Genomic DNA, 19,887 nt, shown 5'->3' with positions numbered 1-19,887 from the left:
CGGTAGGCAGGGGGCCGGTGCGCTCGGTGGCCCTGCGCGGCGGGGAGAGCCCGCTGAAGGCACAGGGGGGCAGAGCTGGCGGTGGGTGCTTCAGTGAGGGGCGATTACGGCTGGCAGCACAAGAGGAAAAGCTATAAAATGCCGTTAAATGCCGCAGTGTCTGCTAGCTCCGTAGTGACATCCTGCGGCTCGGGGGCACTAGTGCTAAGGGCCAGCCGAGCGCTGGTGGTTAGGCAGGACCCGGCGAGCGCTGGTGCCGGTTACGCCTTCACCGAGTTGGGCAGCAGCAGCAGCGCACCCAGCACGGTGCAGTGTCGGGGGCTTCATTCACCGCTATCGGTGGTTTTGTTTTAAATCAGTCTTCTGCCTCATGCTGCTGCAGAGCTGATCTGTTTGTAAAAGGTAACTGGCTCTCAGGCACTGTGGAGATTTGTACTTTATACATGTGTAGCATCTTCCACAGTACATTATAGAACAGAGAGGGCTCAGATCTAAATACTGCAGCTGGCCTTATGCCTAGACTGAGGAGCAGAGAGTGAGAGAGACACCAAATGAACATCCAGCTAACTAAGGCAAATGTTAATTTCTTAATTCAGCATGTGTCATCATGTTGAAACAGACTTGCAGAACATCTCCCCCAGCCAAGAAGCACAGGAGTAGAGATGAGGCTGTGAAACTCTGTCCCTCCCTATGTCTTAGCTACTCTAGACAAAGTTCCTTACCCACTCCCCTGCCACACAGCACACGGAGGTGCACTGATGTCCTGTGGCAGACAAGGCAAAAGGCATTGAAAGACAGCTGAGCACATGCACCAAAGGACCACAACCTATCCACAGGCAGGAGGAAAGTGTGAAGTCAGCACCTAACAGGCATAGCTGAGCTAAATGGATTCCAGTTTACAGGGATGCCATTAGTAATGAGGATTTGGTGGCATTAACTTAAAAATGTCTCCACAGCCCCTGGCAAGCTTGGTAAAATCCATGCCACCATGTTTACAAGACTCATATTGCCCAGATCAGAAAGATTAAGGCTAGCCTGGGCAGGCCTGAACACAGCAACTGAAACTCCTGATAATTGTTTGGAGGCATGTGGGTGCTGGTGGTAGATGGGCTGGAAAAGGCTCTCCTAAACTCTGCTCCAGGAGTAACTCACATCAGATGATGCAGATGCTCACAAGAGACAACTGAGCCAGTCTTTACTGAGGTCTCTGTTGTCCCTCGAAGCCACCTGCTCACAGCACCATGGTGGAACTTAAGCCCTGTATAATTGTGGCACTGCCCCTTCTTTCTTCTGGGAAAAGTGAAAGGGTCAATCATGCTGACATCTATTTTGTCTGGTCACACATTTAGAACCTGCTGTTCTGGACTCTGCAGATTCATCTCTGTGCTCAGTTTTGTGTTAAACATTTCCTTCACATCCCAACAGCAACGGAGTTGCTGAGTCATCTGGCTGCATCTGTCCCACAGCCTCAGGGCGTCCACGGCCTCCACACTCCTGGATGGCTGAACAGCCCTGTCAGCAGAAATGCCCTCTCCCAGGTGGGACTGGCCAGAAGATTGTACCTCATCCTAAGGAGCACATGCCTAGACACACTGATGCATGAATTTGTGTCTTGCAGGTTAATTACTGCAACTCCCTATGCTTTGAAATAAACCACAGCTGGTGTAAAATACAGCAGATGTCTGCTTAGCAATAGAGAGCAGCCTGGTGCTTTGCTCACTCTAATTTTTTACTAAGTACAGACTTTGGTCTTATTTTCTGACGTTCGAAGTCCTTCATAATCTTCCACAGCCAGCTCCTTCTGGAGCACTGCAGCCATTGACAAAGGGGTAAGACAAGACTGTGGGAGTTTCATCTTTCCCAGGTAGTATTTCAGCACTATGGAACTTGTTTTGCCTCACAGAGATACAGACAACCCAGATCTTGGTGCATTCAGAAGTAAATGCAAAACTTCTCTCCTCAGCTTCATTTCTTCACACAAAAACATGCAGAGAATGCTAGTACCCAGCCCAACAAATCCAAGCCCTATAAACTAATCAAGCTATTCCTCTTATGGGCTAGATAGAAAGCAAGGCAGAGAAGGAAACAGCTTTTTTCTATTTTAAAATACTTGGGAGGCACACAAGTCCCACAGAGATGGGAGCCATCTAAATATATATAAAGACATAGCAAGATAAATGAATCCATCTGTTGTAATCTAACAGTTTCATAAAACCAATGGAAAAAAAATGACAGTTTCATGAAACCACCAAAGTGCTATTGATACTTTCAAGTTTTTAAAATTTTTTTCCAATGTGTATGAATGTAGGAAATAAACCATCCCATGTCAGATTCCTGAAATTAATAGAAAAAGAACAAGACTGTGCATGAAGCTGATGCAAACAAATCCACAATGTAATTAAAGCAAATTGCCATTAACAACCTAACAGACTATTACAAATCCCTCCTCACACCCCAAAATACATTTCTGATTTCCATGATATGTCAGCACACACATCCACCACTACCCTTCTTCCATCCCAGGGATCTCAAACCATCTCACAGATGGTGCTTAAATGAAGCCTTACAACACCTCCATTCTATTTCTCCACAGGGGAAACTGAGAGGCACAGAGATTTGCTTATCAACTAACAGGAAGTATTAAAACGTCCAGAAAGATGTAGGTGTCCTGTCTGCACATATGCCTTGATCTCACTACTAGGTAGCACTTCCAGTACAGGCCTGCTTGTAATTAGAGAAAGTTGTTCTTTTAAAAACTGCACTGAGCAATCCACTGACAGCTTTACAGGCAGAGAAGGGCACAAAACCAGTGTTTTGATTCATCCCAATGAGTGATGCCTTTTCTCAGCTCTCTATCTGAAGAGCCACGTGGCAGCTATGGAACAGCATGCGTTAATATACTGTGAATTCACACCAGCTTTTGTTGGTTTCAGATGTTCATATTTTGGTACAGGCAGGTAACAGGTATGGGAAACAGCCAAAAGTTTCCATACACCAGGGAATCCTACAAAATATACAGGAAGAGAGTCACTGCATAAGCACCCACTGTATCAGCCACCATCTCACCGGTATGTTGGTGTCTGCTCTGAGACCTCCCAGCAAAGCAGGCTAGTCTGGGAGGTGCATTAGCCTGTGAGCTGTACCAGGCCAGTGGAATACACTTGGAAGTGTTTCCCATTATGTGCAAGCAGGTTTAGCTTCCTCACTTCCCTCTCCTCTTCAATACATGCACACACGCCATCTCAGGGTCATTTATTGTATGGTCCCACTGGCTAAACTTCCATGCCTAGAGTGCAAGCAGAGCACATGAGTCTGAGGAACAGGCAACACAGAAGATTTGACAGGCAGAGTCCTGAAAGATTTCCTCAGTTAAAGTACAGGGATACCCACAGGCCTCAGGGAGCTACCAAAATACACATGTCCAACACCAATATCCATTAAAAAGGCACCAGCTGTACTACTCACTGTGTTCAGTTACTCTCCTCCTGGGATAGAAGTGAAACTATACAACCATCAGGCCCACAGCCCATAATGCAAAGTCTTGACTAGGTATTATTGGGGATCTAGAGCATTACATACTGAATACAAGACTACCTAGTGGCTACAGGCATCCTGTAGGATATAATGAAAAAGGGAGCTGGCAACAGCTGGTCACTTCTGGAGATCATGTCTGGGTTACTATTTTAATGTACTCTTCTGTTTTCTTTTTTTTGTTTGAGTTTTTCTTCTGGAACTTGGTAACTGATGTCTCACTGTTATTATCAGTATTTTATTACTAATATAATGTCAGCGTGTATAAAAATTACATATTTTTCCCCATAAACTCCACAATATGAAAAAACAATTTTCTGTCAATAAACCAGACAAATTCCCAAAGGAAATGAATGCTCCTAAAAACCACAAACTTGAAGTAAAAAACACTGCTGCATTTGAAGTAATTACAAGAGAAAAATGACAAAGACTGTTTCTCCTCAAAACTTGGCAATTTTTACATCATGCTACTGATATTCTTAATGAAAAACGGTGCTTTTATTCACTGCCACTTCTTTTACTTTGGCCAGTGCTGTAGCCAAACATCTGCTTGTTAAGTTAGCAGACTGAACTGATAGTAACTCACAAACAAATATCTCCACAGACATTTCCAAAGGAAGATCCTCTCTAAAGCTTTGTAAGGATGCCCTTAGGAGGGGAGAAGACTACAAAGAAACAGAAAGGTCCAGACATGTGAAAGGTCCATGTGAATGGTCTGACAGGTTGGGCTCTTCTCCTAAAAAGCCTCAGTGCAGAATATGAGACAAGTTTTCAGCTGAAGGCATTCCAAAGCTCAGAAGTGCAAGCTTCACACTGAACATTGCCACTGTGACTGAAGGAAACGAGGCTAAAAGCAGTGGTGAGGTAGCAGATACTTCACTGCCCCAGGGATCCGTTCCTTTCCCTTCTATCTTTAGAGAGCAGCAGAGGAAAAATAATCATGATTATTAACAGTTACACGTTCTAAGCCTGTTCTTGCTAACATGTTGACCCATCTCTATACTGGAAAAAGTCTCAGGAGGCAACTCAGCTTCACCAAATATATACCAACAGACAGAATCCTGTATATCCAGGATTTAAGAGACAAATTCCCAAAGAGCCTACTCTCCAAGCTGATACAATCCAGACAATCGTTAGCAAGTCTCCCAGGTCCTTGGTTTACACTATCTGTACATGCTGTACCAGAGTAATTGCGAAGTGTCAGACTTTGGGACCCTCCAAAGCCAGTACAAAAAAGACACCATTACACAGTCAGACTCTAGCAGCATTCCCACCAAATGCCCTTCCTTTTGTATTGTTAACAATCAATTAGCACACACCAGGGTTGAGACAAAAAAATACTACTGGAAAAAAATAGTGTCTTGACAGAATAATTATTTTTTTAAAAGATCTAAGAGAAGCCACACAAAAACATATGTAAATGGTCTTACTAACCTCACAAGGCTATTAGATCTGTTAGGCTGAAGAGTAGAAAAAGACAACTCATTTTTTAAATTATAATGAGTTTCTGGCAGGCAAACTATATAGCCCTGAAGATTGAATCCTCAGACTATCCATATACCACAGCAGCACAGAGAAAAAGAAGGAAGTTTCTCCAGAGCATTGCCTGAAACCCAGGAGTGCCTTCTCCCAAAGGCAGTGAGGAAGTCTAAGTGCAAAGACAGTAAGAAAAATTGTATGGTTTTGTCTGCCTGTGACACACCTGCACAAATGCACTCCAGCCTGTTTTCAGCTGCAATGGGAACTGAAGGTGTTATTTTCTTACAGTGAGGGAGTATTTTCTTACAGTATGGGAGTTCAGTGGCACTGAAGTAAAAGTGAGGAACTCACAGGGGTATAAATGCTGTTGGGATCAAGTTCTCTACCTTTCAGCATGTTCTGAAAATAAACCACCTCTGACTGCTGCTGCCTTGCTTTTTTTCAGAAGCCATTAGTTGTTGTATGGCAGGACATAACTCAAGGCTTTGCATGCTCTGTGCTGCTATTAATTGCTAGCAACAGAGACACTCACTACAACGTACACAGCAAGATGAACATTTGTGCAACTATTTCTTAAGCAATACTTCCTTACCACCACGGAGAGGCAGTGTTTCCTACAGTTCTACTAAGCATGACAGATCTGCAAGTTCAGTATTAATTAGCAATGGCTAATGCCTTCTTTTAGTGCTTGAAGTGCTTTATATTCTATGTTATGTTTGTTTAATTAGTTACTTCTTCATGACACGGTGAATTACAGGCTGATTTATTGTACTTTCACTACCACCAGCAGCCTACACTAATAAATCAAGCAAGCGTATTAGTGAAGGTAATTCCTTCTATGAACTTACCAGCCTAACAGGATGGCTAGTCTAAAATAACTGGTTTACAGTCAGGTTTCAATCAAAAGCCATAAACGGCTTTGCAAAACATATAACTTTTTGCATATTAACTTTTTTCAAGATACTTAATTTATATCTGTGAAAAACTATCTGTGCTGGCAATTCAAATACTGCAAATCTGCAAATTGATGCTCTTTGATAGGTACTGATTCTGCTTCCATTTACACCAGCGATACTTCTGCCACTGACTTCACTCAGAGTATAAATAACATCTGCTATATTCAGAGGCAAAACTTCACTAGTGGTCCCATTTCTTCAGGCATATTTTGTCTTCTACAAAATAGTTCAATCAACTTGAAAGACTATGGCAAGTAACCTTCTCTCAATCCGTGTTTCTGACAAATACTCTGCAAGTCCCACTTGCACCAAAAACTAATTCATATACTATACTATATGGCTGTACTATACTATATGGCTGTACTATACTATACTATACTATACTATACTATACTATACTATACTATACTATACTATACTATACTATACTATACAGTTGTGGCGTATTTACAAAAAGCAAGCTCTCACAGGAGGATATAGTAGAGGTACCTGGTTATCCTTACTTTCACACTCATGCAACTAAGAGATGTCCATGAAGTAGTTGTTACAGTGATAAAATATGACTGTACCAAGCCCAGTCAGTGCTGTACGATTTCAAGACCATATTCCAACATCTTGCTTCATGTCTCAAACGTTTAAAGACATTTAAAATTGTTGGTCACAAGATCAGTAGCTGTACAATCAAGCTGATACTGTAGCTGCACAACCAAAATCCAATCTCCCTGGCATCTCTTCAGTGAGAGAAAGCACAAGGCACATCATATCCAATTAAAAAAGAACAATTAAAAAGAAAAAAAAAATTAATCCTGTGAACAGAAGGCTGTCCAGATTCAGTACTCTGCTGAATGGTACATATAACCTTATCTACACAGATAATCCAGTGCAATTAGCCCCCACTGGTGCTAGCAAGAGACAGTGGCATAGCGAAGCAACAGATATTTTTACTACCCACCATCTAACCCTGCCCTGTAATTAACTGCAGAGCCCCACAGTTTTCTGCCTGATTAGCCATTTCAACTAATGAGAGGCTCCAGACTCAGCTAACATGAAGCCTGAATTACCTGCCATTCATGGACTAGTCTTTGTGACCGCACAGAGCAAATCACAGGTGCAGGACTGTGCTGCAGAAGGGACACAAAGAGGAGAAGGGGGCCTGCATGCAAACCGTGCACAACTCCTTCGACTTCAGACACACATATTGAATGTTTTGGATGGTTACACACATGGGAGCAAAACCTGGCAGTTCCTGTATGGTCATTACGCAAGATATAAAATGTTTGACTTTTAATTAAGATCTACAATATCAATGTCACAAAATGAGTCTGAAATTACAAGAGCAGAATCTGATCTGATTGTAAAAAGCTCAGCTATTCTATTGAAGGCCAATGCTCGGTCATAACCAGAGAAAACTTGAGGTCAGGAGTCCAAGTTCAGGAGTGGAGAAAATAAGAAGCTGAAGGAAACACTATATCCTCCAATAATCCTTGCAGGAGATATGATTTCAGCATGAAAGGATGCAGTCCAGCTTTAAAGTTTCCAAGCAAAAATCATTCTACTATAACTCCACTGTGAGATAAAAGCCGATATGTGATCTAGTAATACTGGCCTCTTTCACTGGTGTTTTTATTGGTGTTGCCCTCCATATTAAAGAAAACAAACACTCTGCTTTTAATATTAAAGATAACTCCAACAGGTCTGCTTTAGACAACCTTTCTGTGTTAATCCATTCCTTGTAATACAGTTAGCCTTGTGTAGATATGGAAGGTGGCCTGCAAATAGAAAAGTAAACAGAGGATTGGCTCTTTTAAAAAATTTTACTCAGCTTTTGGGGGTTTTTGTTTGGGTGTTGGGTTTTTTTAATATCAGTTTCTTCTCCCTTCTCTTCTCAAAGGTCATAGTAGAAGAATGAATAAGGCTGTGACCTCATGTGTGGTTCTCCCATTTCTTAACTGAGGGAGATCTGGATCCTCCTGAGACCTGGAATACCTGAAGGAATGCCTAAATACATGAAAAAGCATGTTTATTGAGTAGAAATATCACTCAGTTGGTAGTATACCAAGCTGAAACTCAGGAGACAGAGCCTGTTGTAGTTCTGCTCTGAGTCTGAAGGGCATCTCCACACAAAGCATTTCCTCTTACTGTGTCTCAATTTCTGCATTTCTGAAAGATAACCTAAAATGTACACAAGTTTTAAAGTTCCTTCAGAAAAGACAGTGCAGTATAATAGCAGTGCCAGCCATGAAATCACCAGATGAGCTAAGGTGCGATACCTGCCCTTGTCAGCAGAGCCCCCTGTCATCAGATGAGGCACATACATTTTGGCGATGCAACATATAACACTGAGCTGCTGGAACTCCTGCTCCCTTCACCCTCTTCATAATGTGGCTGGATTCAAATGGAAAGGATTTGTAAGGATGATACAACAGTAATAATTTTGCTCTCACTGTACTCACAGACAGTAGTTTTCTTGTACTTAAATCATGCAATCAGATACTCTTAAACATTCCTAAGACTAGTTATGTCAGCTTGTCAAAAACTGTGGCACACAAGAACCAAAAATCAATCAATTGCTGACCAATAATGAGTTCAAGTAAACTGAAGTTTTCTTGCCTGCTTCCACCAGCCATGAATTTAGCCTGCAAAACATTTCATGATCAATCACTGTTATGATATTTGTATTTCTGAACGCACAGAAGAGGGCAGAGCTCTTTGGCGACAGAATCACTAGGGAATTCTCACAAAGCAAGATGAACACACTGACTGATAAATCACTTTTATTATTGATGTAAATCTGCTATCAGTTTAAGTTATTGAATGTTATAGAATAATGAACAGAAAACCAGAAAGTCTTGTGAACAATAACGGGTGCCAGTGTCAACAGAAATATAAGGTGTATTTGCTGAAACAGATGTTAGAAACATCCTACTTTCTCTCTTCAGTGTGTTTGTCAGCTGCTTATAGCAATGGACATCATCATTTACATCAGTTCTCACTGATGAATACTTGGATGAGCTGAAGTGCAAGACAGGATGCTGTTGAGCTGATTGTTTCTGTGACCAAAACAGGTCACACATAACTTTGCAACATTAGTAACATCCAAATTTCAGTTTTCCACAGTGGAGTCCCCAAGTACTGCAGGACAGTTTTACACTATGTATTTGCACATTATGACAACAATGTGGGGAGAAGGCAAAGAATTTAAAAAATGAAACCATTGAGGAAACCATCTCTTCAGTTTAGAGTACCACAGCCTCTGCCCCAAACCACATCTTCCTACAGGAGGGAGACATTGGCCAGCTAATTAGCCAGACATCAAAACCTTCCTAGGGAATTCCTCCTCCTGAGAGGCACACGCAGATCTGAAGAGGACAGGCTGTCTAAACACAGCGAGCCTCCTCTCCCTTGCTGGGTTATTTTCTTTCTCCCTAGGGGAGCTCCAACCAGGGGGAACTCCAGCTTTAACAGAAGGTGGCTTGGTTTCCTCCCTGTTTTTATAGCAAGAACAAGCTACAAAGGCACCCTTTTGATAATGTCCAGTTCTTCAAAGTCAAGTTCTCTGCAGTACTGAAGCATTTAAGACTTCAGTTCTGCTTTTAATGCAGTTTTATCTAGCTACTCTATTTCTAACACACATGGAACACTGGTGCCCTGATCTGCAGCATACTGATGTCAAATAGCAAAAGGCATTTCATGACTCTTGATTCTCTCTGCTCATTCCAAGGAAATGTTGAGATCCTCACTCAGAAACGAAATACTGTGTGTGTTCAACAAGTCAGAGATGCAACGTCAGTGGCCTCTAGAGACCCAGTCTGGGCTTTCCAACTCTAGGAGAGACAGGGACCCAAAGGTCTCATCTCCTAAGAGTTGGGCTCCAGACAGCTGGTTGCTGAACTCCTGCCCACTGCAGTTCAGATGCCATGCCTGAAGGTACTGACTGGGAAATTGTATCAGCATTAAAAACATCAAAATTGGATTATACTTGGACACATGCTGGCAAAGTATTTGCAATGGATTCAGAATAGCTGGAGACTGGCCACATTCACACAGTATTCCTAAAGTTGGATAAAATTTAACAGCAGTAAATTGGGAAACTTTGCCAACTCCAAAGCACTAACTCAAACTTGGGCCAAAACGATGCACTGGCACTCAAATGCTCTAGAAGGATTTCTCCCTTCTGCCAAAAGCTGTTGATCAGATAAGAAGAGCTGGGCTGTGGACCACAGGGATAGGGACACTGTTGCTGAAGAAGGCTGGGCTTTGCAAAAGAGCCTTTGTGGCAAAAACTAAGGAAGTTGCAATCAAAAACTAAAATACTTGCAGAGCTCTGCATAGAGGGCAAAGCAGCAGGACTGCTGGGGCATCTGCAAGTCCCAGCTGAAGAGCACTCTGGACAGTGGATATTGCTCAGAATCTGCTTCTGCTGAGCTCTCCTTTAGCCACCACTCTGTATTCCTCACTAATAAATCTACAGAGGCAAATAGAAAACTGAATTGTGATGGCATGTAAACACCTTCCTTCCAGAGAGATATGTGGAGTATGATGAGGGGCAGGGAAGGAGAGAAGATGACAGAGAGAACAGAAAAGTATTAAATGGGAGACACAAGCTGTTGGCACCTATGTTTTTTTGTCAGATCTCAGCCCGAGTGCCTATTGAGTTACACTGTGAAATTTGTATTTATTTCACAGACCTCAGTGAGGCTGCTTTCACTTGACAGTGCTCCCTCCAAGCAATGACACATTGCCCTGCCTGGCCCACTGCAACCCCACAAAACCACAAGACTGGACACAACCTCTCTGGAGTAAAAACACAGCCTTGCAAGAACCTTTCCCCCTACTTCAGGATTATTCAATGTGATATTTAAAAGATTCTCCCCATCTCTTAGAAGTGAAGGGGGATAGGATCTGTCTGATTGTATCTGTGACCCTGGCAACTCTTCACAAGCAGAGACAGCTGAGTCACTAATATTTAGAAAAATAACATAATTGACTGTATTCAGCCCTGTGGAGGACCCCTGCTGTGTATTCACAGTTAAACATTAGCAACTCGGTCATTTCTGGCAGCCTTTGTGAAGGGTTGCCAGGGCTGTAGATTCAATTAGATGACCTCCAACAAACCAATTTCCACTGCAAATATCTTTAAAAAAATACATTAAATCCCCAATAAATACAGTAAAATTGGAGGAGACAGCTCTTCCTACCTCACTGAATGTCCTAAATCACCCTGCAGCCCCAACTAGATGCCTTGCCTGGATGTTATGCACGCACGGGCTCTATTATCACCACTGCCTAATGTGATTTAGCACTGTCTGTGGATTGCACTCTTTAAATCTGAGAATGTGACAGTGTCGCAGTTGGAGGCAGATTAGGATGCAAAATGATGTTGAAAAGGTAAAAACATTTGCATGTATCTTCCTTTCCATTGGGCAGGGGTGACTATTCTTTTACCACTACTTTTTTATCCTCAGACAACTTCTTTTCTGTTACTAGCCACTGAATTATTTTGATGTAAGAGGAACTAAGATGAATTGGTAGATCCAGTGTTTTACACTACCCATTACAACACACTGCAGCAGTGTGTTACACTGAGTTGGAATATTTACTTTCCTCTCAGTAATCTATACTAAAAGTGATTAATGTACCAATAAGGCAACTAGAAATGAGTTTTTAAAATTCTGCTTTATGCATAGGGTTTTATGACAAGCCCTACAATAAAACAACCAATGTGGACACTGTTAACACTATCATAATGAAATCAGCTAACACCTTAATTACACCTTGTAATTACTTCTCATAATGTGTAAGACATTTCTAATTCAGCTTTTGAACATCCCAATTGTATAAGTTCCTGTCTGTCTCCTCAGACTACAGGATTTCATTTCAGTCAACATATTCTGCCCGGTTAAATTGGTTCTTAGCTCTTTTTTGTTTGCTTTTTTTCTATCCTAAATAATTCTGAACAGCTACCAAACCCTCACCTTTCTTGCACACATAAATGTTTGAGGAAATATAAAAAAAAACAGAGCAGTGCTGGATTCTCAAGATGTCCCTCCAGAGAGAAGCCTAACAAAACATTGTTTTAAAATAATATATTCCATTGTTTGGATTACAATAAGATACGAATTCAACAGCAAAAAATTATAACAGGATAGGAGCTATTATGAAATTATTATCCAGAAAGCCCTCAACTAGCATTTTCTCAAATGGTGTAATTATTCTTTGTACATGGTTTAAAATAATATACTAAGGGTATTTACAGAGAGAAAACTTTTCTTTACATATAGTGTAAATTGGTATATGGAACAGAGACACTGCATGGAGTTTAGTCTGATTTTTTTTTCTCTCAATGTTCCCTGCTGAGCAGTGCCACAATTAATCAAGCTTTCTAGGTTTTAGTTAATTGCTGGACCCCAATAAATTGGTTTGTACTGGCATTGGTCCAGGTCTGATAATTTCACAGCCTTGGAAACTGCTGCATGTTCACACAAGAACCTTGCAAGCAGGGAGCTGGGATAAAAAGAATAAAAGAAACTCTTGTTCTGTGAGGTTCCATTAATACTTAAAAAGCCAGCCCACTAGAGCAACAGTGTCTTCACTGTTTGTTTTTCTCCATGTGTTTTATACTGATGTTTTTAATGATGAAAGGAAATCCCTCCTGTTCCTGATTTTAAACTTTTTTTCTGTAGATAGTTATTGTCAAAGAGCCATTTCTAATTTCACCAGTATCTTCTTGGAAATTTCCACTGTTCCCATCCTCTGCTGAAAATTCATTGTGGCTTTTGGACCCAGCTCCACTATTTTCTCCCTCTCTCTACAATTTTGTTCATGTGAAAGGATCATCATCTTCTGGTGAAGAAAAGTTCAAGACTGGCTTTATGAACTAGACAAGAGAGACAAATGGTCCCACAGTCTGGCCTAACTCTGTGCTGGTGAGTGCCCTCACGGTCAGTCGGATGCTGCGTGACAGAGGGCAACATGGCTTTTCCCAAGTGTGCAGTCAGAATCAAGCAGACTGGCGTCACAGTTCAGTGCAAGTCAACACTTTAGGGTCTGTTATGAGTAAATACACAATATTGTTATCAACATGAAAGACAGGTCCACAGCTATTAGATCATTTTACAACTAAGCTCAGTTACACGATGGACTTTGCGTCCTCAGCTCTTGCTGGTAGCAATGGGATTTGTGAGAGCTTAGCTCCTGGCAGGCTCTGGCTCCATGCTGGCACACATTTGACTTTGTTCTCCCTAGAGAAGGCTCATTTGGCAAGTTCAGTTTTACTAATGGGTTTCAAAAGCACTCTCACACCAGCAAGTTTCTAAGCAAAAGAATTACATAATACCCGAGGCGTTCGGTAAACTCGTTGTTATTGTCTTTGGCTTACCAAGGCGAGATTAGCAGCACTAATCACAGTTTTATGAAAGTATATTTGAATTGCAATTGGAGTCTCATTCAGTCTGCCTTGACTCCTTCTGTCACGCCTTGGAAGGCAGCACTGATTGGGTTTATCTGGTGGATCTTAGCTGTACAGAAATGCCTCAGCAAGTGGATCTTTATCATGATATGATCAATCTGTAAGATTTGTTACTGCTTTTCTCATGCATAGCTATATCCTCAGCAAGAGCAAATCACTGATTCTTTTAAGCTTCTGCAAATTTCTACGAAGCCATGATTCTAGGCAACAATTCCAACGTCAGGGAAGAACGTCTGTTGTTTTTATGTGAACTATACCACCTTCTGCTGTTTTCAAGAATGGGTGGTACTGAAAAAACAAGGAAGGTGAAGCTCCTCCCAGAACTCTGAAATGATCACTTCTAAGGATTGTTTGATGATGCTTTTCACTTGCTGAAAAGAGTCACCAAGATGCTATTGCGTGCTGTATAGTATTAAACTTTGGTAGAAGCAGTAATGGTATGATGTGCAGGCTTCCCACCCACAGAATGCTGTCCATACAAGAGTTACACATTGGAGTCTGGGCTGAAGATTTGGACTTGGTATCTCAAGAAGAAAAATGTCCCTTTCAGTTTCTTCAAATATGTGGCACCAACTAGGGATTTGGAGCTCTACTTTTAGCTACTTTACTGATGTTTTGCCTCCAACACCCATTACATTTCAATACAAGATTAAACAAGGCAAAAGAAATTCATTACTACTCTTAATACTAGAAAAAGACAAAAAGACAAATATGGCATGGCTAAATAATTATTTTTTTTAAAAAGGTAAATTAAATGGATTAACATACAAAGGGGATAAATTAGAAATCAGTGGTTTCTGTCAAAGATTACAATGCTCCACTGACAGTAAGATGTTATCTGGTCAAGAATTTCTGAATTGGAAATTCAACTATCTGCATAAGAAGGCACTAGGAAAAGACAAGACAGATAGGAAAACTTTCTGGGAATGTCATGAAGATCAGCCCTTTCACCATTTTGTTTTTTGTGTAGTTTCCTTGGGCTCTTTTGAAAGTTTGAGTAATAATTGCATTTACATATCTTGATGATGACACTTCACTACTATTTCACTCTCAGTAAACCACTGAGTACTGGTGTTTTGACACACCCTGGTGAAGCTCATGCAGCACAGGAATATACAAAAAATTCTGTATTCCTACAAATTGTCTTGCAGACCTTCTTTGACATTACAGGTATGAGAGAGAATTACAGGATCATAATTGCAACTGTACACACACTGTGGTGGTGACAGGCATTTTATAAATATCTGGAATGAACTGGATTAGATTAGATTAGATTAGATTAGATTAGATTAGATTAGATTAGATTAGATTAGAAACAGCTGCAGATGAGAACTTTGGAATCAATGCAAAATTCAGGAGGGCCTCACCTCTGAGTGCATGTGTATCTTTTCTATACCTATGCGTTGGTATTCTCGAGACCCCACTTAAAGAAAGAGTCATTTGCTCTAGGATGGAATGAAAAATTGTGTGATTCACTTCTCTCACATTTTCATGTTTCCTAATGGTGGCTCTTGTGACTCTCCTCTCATGTGTGTATTTGGAAGTGAAATTTAGCAACATATATTTTGTTTGCATTTTTCTGACAGAACAATGAAAGATTTTCAGCTACTCCAGTCTCAGCTGAACATGTCCACATCAAGGTAATGAGGAGTTGGGCTGCAATTTGACATTTTATGTAATGTTGTTGTTTAGCAGACTGTATTGAAATCTCAGACTCACTACATCCATGTGTCTCACTGCTAAATAAATAAATTAATTTCTAGTGCTAAAGGACTGAAACCCCACTGCGAATGAAGTCAGTGCTACAGAATGAACAGGAGGATGGAGAATGCTCATGACCATCCTATGCCATAATCACAAAATCATGCACATCTGAAGCCCTTTTTGTTTAACAGTATATGTGAGGACTGCTTGATGAACATCTAGATTGTATTCCCAGTATGATAGTCAGAGGGCTGATCCAAACCACAAAAAGTAATTTAGAGGTTTTTATAAAATCCTGGGAATAATTTTTAGCATCTTAAGCCACATTTTCCAATGGACTTCACTGAATTAACAGGAATGCAAAAAACAAAGGAATTAATTAGTTTAAGAACTTTCATACTTTTTCAGAAGTGAAAATTTGACCATAGATAATAATTCTTTCTTGAAAACAAAGGAAAAAAAGGGAGGTAAATGGAAGTTGTGTCATGTGTCTAACATCACTCAGAGCTCAATGTCTGTTCCAATTAAGAAAACTCCACATGGTGTATAAACATGGCAGCATTGGGATGAATCTTTTACCTGTTTTTTTTTTTCCCCCTCACAAGAACCGAGAAATAATAGCAGGATACCTACATAGTGCTCAGTCACTGTGAGGCACAGCACAAGGAGATGGACTTCTACTGTCAGTGTTACAGTTTATTAGCTGTGTAACTTCCATTATCTTTAGTAAAAATTACATGGCTAAATCTCTGGGCTCTTAAAAACTTAGGGCATCCTTGAATCTCTAATGCCCGCTATCAGGAGCAATCCTTTCCAGACACTAGGACACAGAGCATATTCAAGCAGTGAGATCTGCTTGGCAGCATGAAGTCTAACAACTACATATTTGATGCTTCTCTGGAGCTCTCTGTGTCAGACATGTGCAGCAGCGCTGAACGTCACAAATTGTAGTAATAGCCTGCTGCTGAGACAGAGCACAGCGCAAGGTGTTTGCTAAGTCATATCAGTGCTGTGGTTTAAGGGGAATAAGACAAACTCCCTAACATGGGGCTGTATTAGCTGTCAGACAAGGCAAAGCATAATGGGCTGTGGCAAGACACAAAGAGTACTAGCTTTGAACTGCACTTGCTCCTCAGTGATTCTTAGGCAGAGCTGGGAGAAGAGGAACAGCTGGGGCAGGGGATGCAGCACTACCAGGACCCACGAGCACTGGCAAACCCTGCAAACTCAGCAGGGGTCACTCACCAAGAGGCCACCTGTGAACGTTTCATTCATGCAACATTATCCTTTGACCTAACCACTGTAACACTCGGTGTGACACTATGCCATATGAAGTTGTATGTCAAGAAACAGAGGCGGCCTTTGTATATGACCAAGAAAGAAGCAGACCCTGACAATTTTAAACTATGTTATCACTCAAAAGCCCTCAGGGACATCCCTGCAAGTGATGAACAGCACAGTCTGAGCAACAGAATCAGGACTAGGAGTAAGACTAGGGCATCCTGGTAACGTGTTCAGCTCTGGGGCCCCCAACATAAGGACATGGACCTGCTGAAGCAGGTCCAGAGGAGGCCACAAAGATGATCAGGGGCTGGAGCACCTCCCCTCTGGGGACAGGCAGAGAGAGTTGGGGGTGTTCAGCTGGAGAAGAGAAGGCTCCGGGGAGACCTTAGAGCGGCCTTCCAGTGCTTAAAGGGGCTACAGGAAAGGTGGGGAGGGACTCTGCATCAGGGGGTCCAGGGATAGGATGGGGGGTGATGGTTTTAACCTGAAAGAGGGTAGAGTGAGATTAGATGTAAGGAAGAAATTCTTCCCTGTGAGGGTGGTGAGGCCCTGGCACAGGTTGCCCAGAGAAGCTGTGGCTGCCCCCTCCCTGACCCAGAAGTCTGGGTTTCCACCATGTTGCCCATTCAGTGAGTCCCAAGCCCTCACCCAAGGGAAAGTCCCTTTCAGACAATTCTCTACAATCTAAATCTGCCAATGGGTGAGAAAAGAGCTCTATTTCGTATACCTCTATGTTCAGCAAAGGCCTTATACCTGAATTAGTAACTCCAGAGACCATCAGATGCCATCATCTTCTGAAACAGTCTTACAGAATGCAGTGGAGATTTCTGGCATCTATAGCAATTTTTCTAAGGCACTCTTCAAGCCAAATAAGGAATTTCTTTTCAAAGAGTCTCTCTGCAAAAGAATTCAGGTCACAGAGTCTATAGAAAATATTTCATTTCTCATTACTACTACATTGACTACGTGTAGTCTATGCAACAATTACTGCTGTCTTTACACACACTGGGCTTTGTATCAGCACAGAGAAGGAAATGCATGTGATGAATGCTGTCTAGAGGAAGCTTGACAGAGGTGGGTAGCTGTGTTGCTTAATTTGTTCTGAAGGATGTCTACACAGTAAAACTGAGCTCTGCCCAGGCCCAAAACTGTACCTATCAAAGTCATGTAGGTGCTGAAAAAACAAACTATCAAGCCCGCCTGCAAGGACGTGTGGATTCCTACTCACAAATATATGCAAACTCTTTTCTTTTCTAGACAGAATTACAGTTTGTGTATTTGGTTTTGAGTAACACTGAAGGAAACAGATACTCACATTCCCCAGGATGCTTAAAGTCTTCTGAAAATTACACCATATGTATGTTCACTTTGGCCACTGTTAGCCGGAAAGAGAATACAGCTTCTAATCAATTACACCAACAACAGAACAAAAGCCTCGCAGATAAGAGATGCAGCATGGAGAACTCAGTCTTCATCCAACTGTAGTAACACAGGCATGCAGAAAATCAAAACATTCTACTGGAATTGGGCTGTCCATGCAATGCCCCTTTTCTATAAAGAAGCATCATCATAATATGTTACTAAGGTCATTTTAATGTCTCATTAACTCCTCTGAAATATGATGCTGTATCAGTTTAGCTCTAACACTGTAGGGAATGGATTGATTTTTGATTTAGAAGAAAAACTACCATATGTGGCCTCACGAGAACAACTTCAGCCTCCTGTAAGGACAGGAGGACAAAAGAGCTTCACTTGTAACTGCTGCACTAAAACCAAGGAGCATCCCTGATGATGCAATCTAGTTTAAATTTAGAGCTATCGAGGGATGTACAGAATCTACCACTTCTTGCTGGACTGTTCCAGTAACAAACCCCTTTCCTTCCACAGTATGATCTTTATCTCATTTGACTTTATTTACCTTCGGTGTTATACCATTCACTTCTACCTTTCCTTGTGGTGTCTAAATTAAGTTTCTAAGACAAGATCAGTGGCACTGGTGAAGTGGTACTAGAGTAAGATTTACTATTACTCCCACAACCAGTAGGGTCCCAGACAGCCAAAGGCAGCTCCTAGGAAAGTCCCTCCACCCTATGTTGATGTCACTGGAAGACTCTTTGGGTCTAGCTCTTTGCTGAATGCAACAGCGTTGGTTCAGTCACAGATCTGAGCACGTATGTTATTTATATGCAATTTATCTCACAGGTTGAGTCGGCACAATCGAACTCTGCCCAGCTAAAGGAACAACATTACTACAGCCCCATAATTTAGAAGCACGTGTGTACACACTCAACTCTTTTCTCCAGGAGCACAGATATAACTCTGCAGGACCAGAACTTGCGCAGCTCAGCCTCTCTGCCTTCAAGTGCAAATTACTATCATATTCAGAGTTATCATTTATTTTTCCATTTGCCCATCCCTGTTTCATAGAGTGGCTCGTCCAAAACTATCAGCCCACAGCAGTAACCACCACATCCAGGACTAAGAGTTTTAAGTGATGATTTTTCCTTAGGAACATGGATTACTGCCTGTGCATAGCAAGACAAGGAGTGGCAGAGTGACATGGAGCAGTGTTTTTGAAATGCTTAGCTCCAGAATACGGTTTCTTTCTCTTTTCCTTTTTTAATATTAAGAGTTATAAAGTTGCATTTTATCAAAACACAGCCCTAGTTACTCATAGAATTACACTACAAACCCCTTAGTAAGTCAACTAGTCTTTCCTCATGCTAGTATAAGGTTTTACCATACACTGTATCTTCAATATTTCGTCCAGCTGAGTTACAATGGAAGAAATGAATGTTCTGCTCAATTTTCAGCCTTCTGAAAATATCTACCAAGCCTGGGAGGTGTATGGCCTCCCAGCAGTGATCCCCAAATACCCTGGTCCCAAACTAGGGGAAATAGGTTGTAATTTGTTTCTCCACATGATGTCTTTTCATACCTCACCCTTTTTCTCAGATCATTTGTCAAGGGTTCACTGATCTCTTCTTATTAGTTACAGGGGCCACAACAAGACAGAAAAAGAATGTTTGACCAAGCATATAATGTCATGAGTCATGGGTTTAATTTAGTTCCATCAGAATCTCAATGTGACCTTGAAAGCTTCTAACACAGTAAATGAGAGCAGAGGGTGTCTGGCAAATCCCGGCGGACAGCGCTATCCCACCGGCTCTGCTCCGGCGGGCGCCCCGCCTGTGACAAGCCCGTCACCGAGGCACCGAGGTGTTCGCGCCCTCTCTCGAAGCAAACCGCCCGCGGGGCTCGGTTACCGAGCAGGCAGCTATGGCCGGAGCAGCTCCCTTTGGAGGCACCGGAGCCCGGGTGCGGGTCCTCCCGGCCCCGCAGGTGGGTCCCGCTGAGCGGGAGGTGAGCCGGCGGGGGGCGGGCGCCGAGCCCCCCGGCCCCCCGTAGCGGAGCAAACTCCACCCCGGGCCGTGTCAGTCACGCCGGGGTGTGCCGGGCGGCGGT

The 19,887-nt window shown here is 42.0% G+C and overlaps 2 protein-coding genes across 6 annotated transcripts in view; one reads left to right on the top strand and one right to left on the bottom strand.

Annotated features, from left to right (window-relative positions):
- The window catches only part of PAK3 (p21 (RAC1) activated kinase 3), a 199,202-nt gene that overhangs the window by 143,876 nt on the left and 35,439 nt on the right, over positions 1–19,887 (bottom strand). The window lies entirely within an intron of this gene.
- Positions 16,817–19,887, top strand: part of CHRDL1 (chordin like 1) — a 45,302-nt gene continuing 42,231 nt past the window's right edge. For 3 of the 4 annotated variants that reach the window (XM_026848328.1, XM_026848329.1, XM_026848327.1), the window contains exons 1-2: positions 16,817–16,823; positions 16,969–16,980. The gene's annotated coding sequence lies outside the window, so the exon portion shown is untranslated. Of the gene's footprint in view, positions 16,824–16,968; positions 16,981–19,558; positions 19,765–19,887 lie in introns of those variants that run through there. The other variant, XM_026848330.1, reaches the window with a different exon arrangement.

This window comes from Athene cunicularia, assembly GCF_003259725.1.
Source record: "Athene cunicularia isolate RWA chromosome 4 unlocalized genomic scaffold, athCun1 chr4_part3, whole genome shotgun sequence".
Taxonomy (NCBI): domain Eukaryota; kingdom Metazoa; phylum Chordata; class Aves; order Strigiformes; family Strigidae; genus Athene; species Athene cunicularia.
The sequence above is the reverse complement of the archived record's forward strand: the minus strand, read 5'-3'. Positions and strand labels throughout refer to the sequence as shown.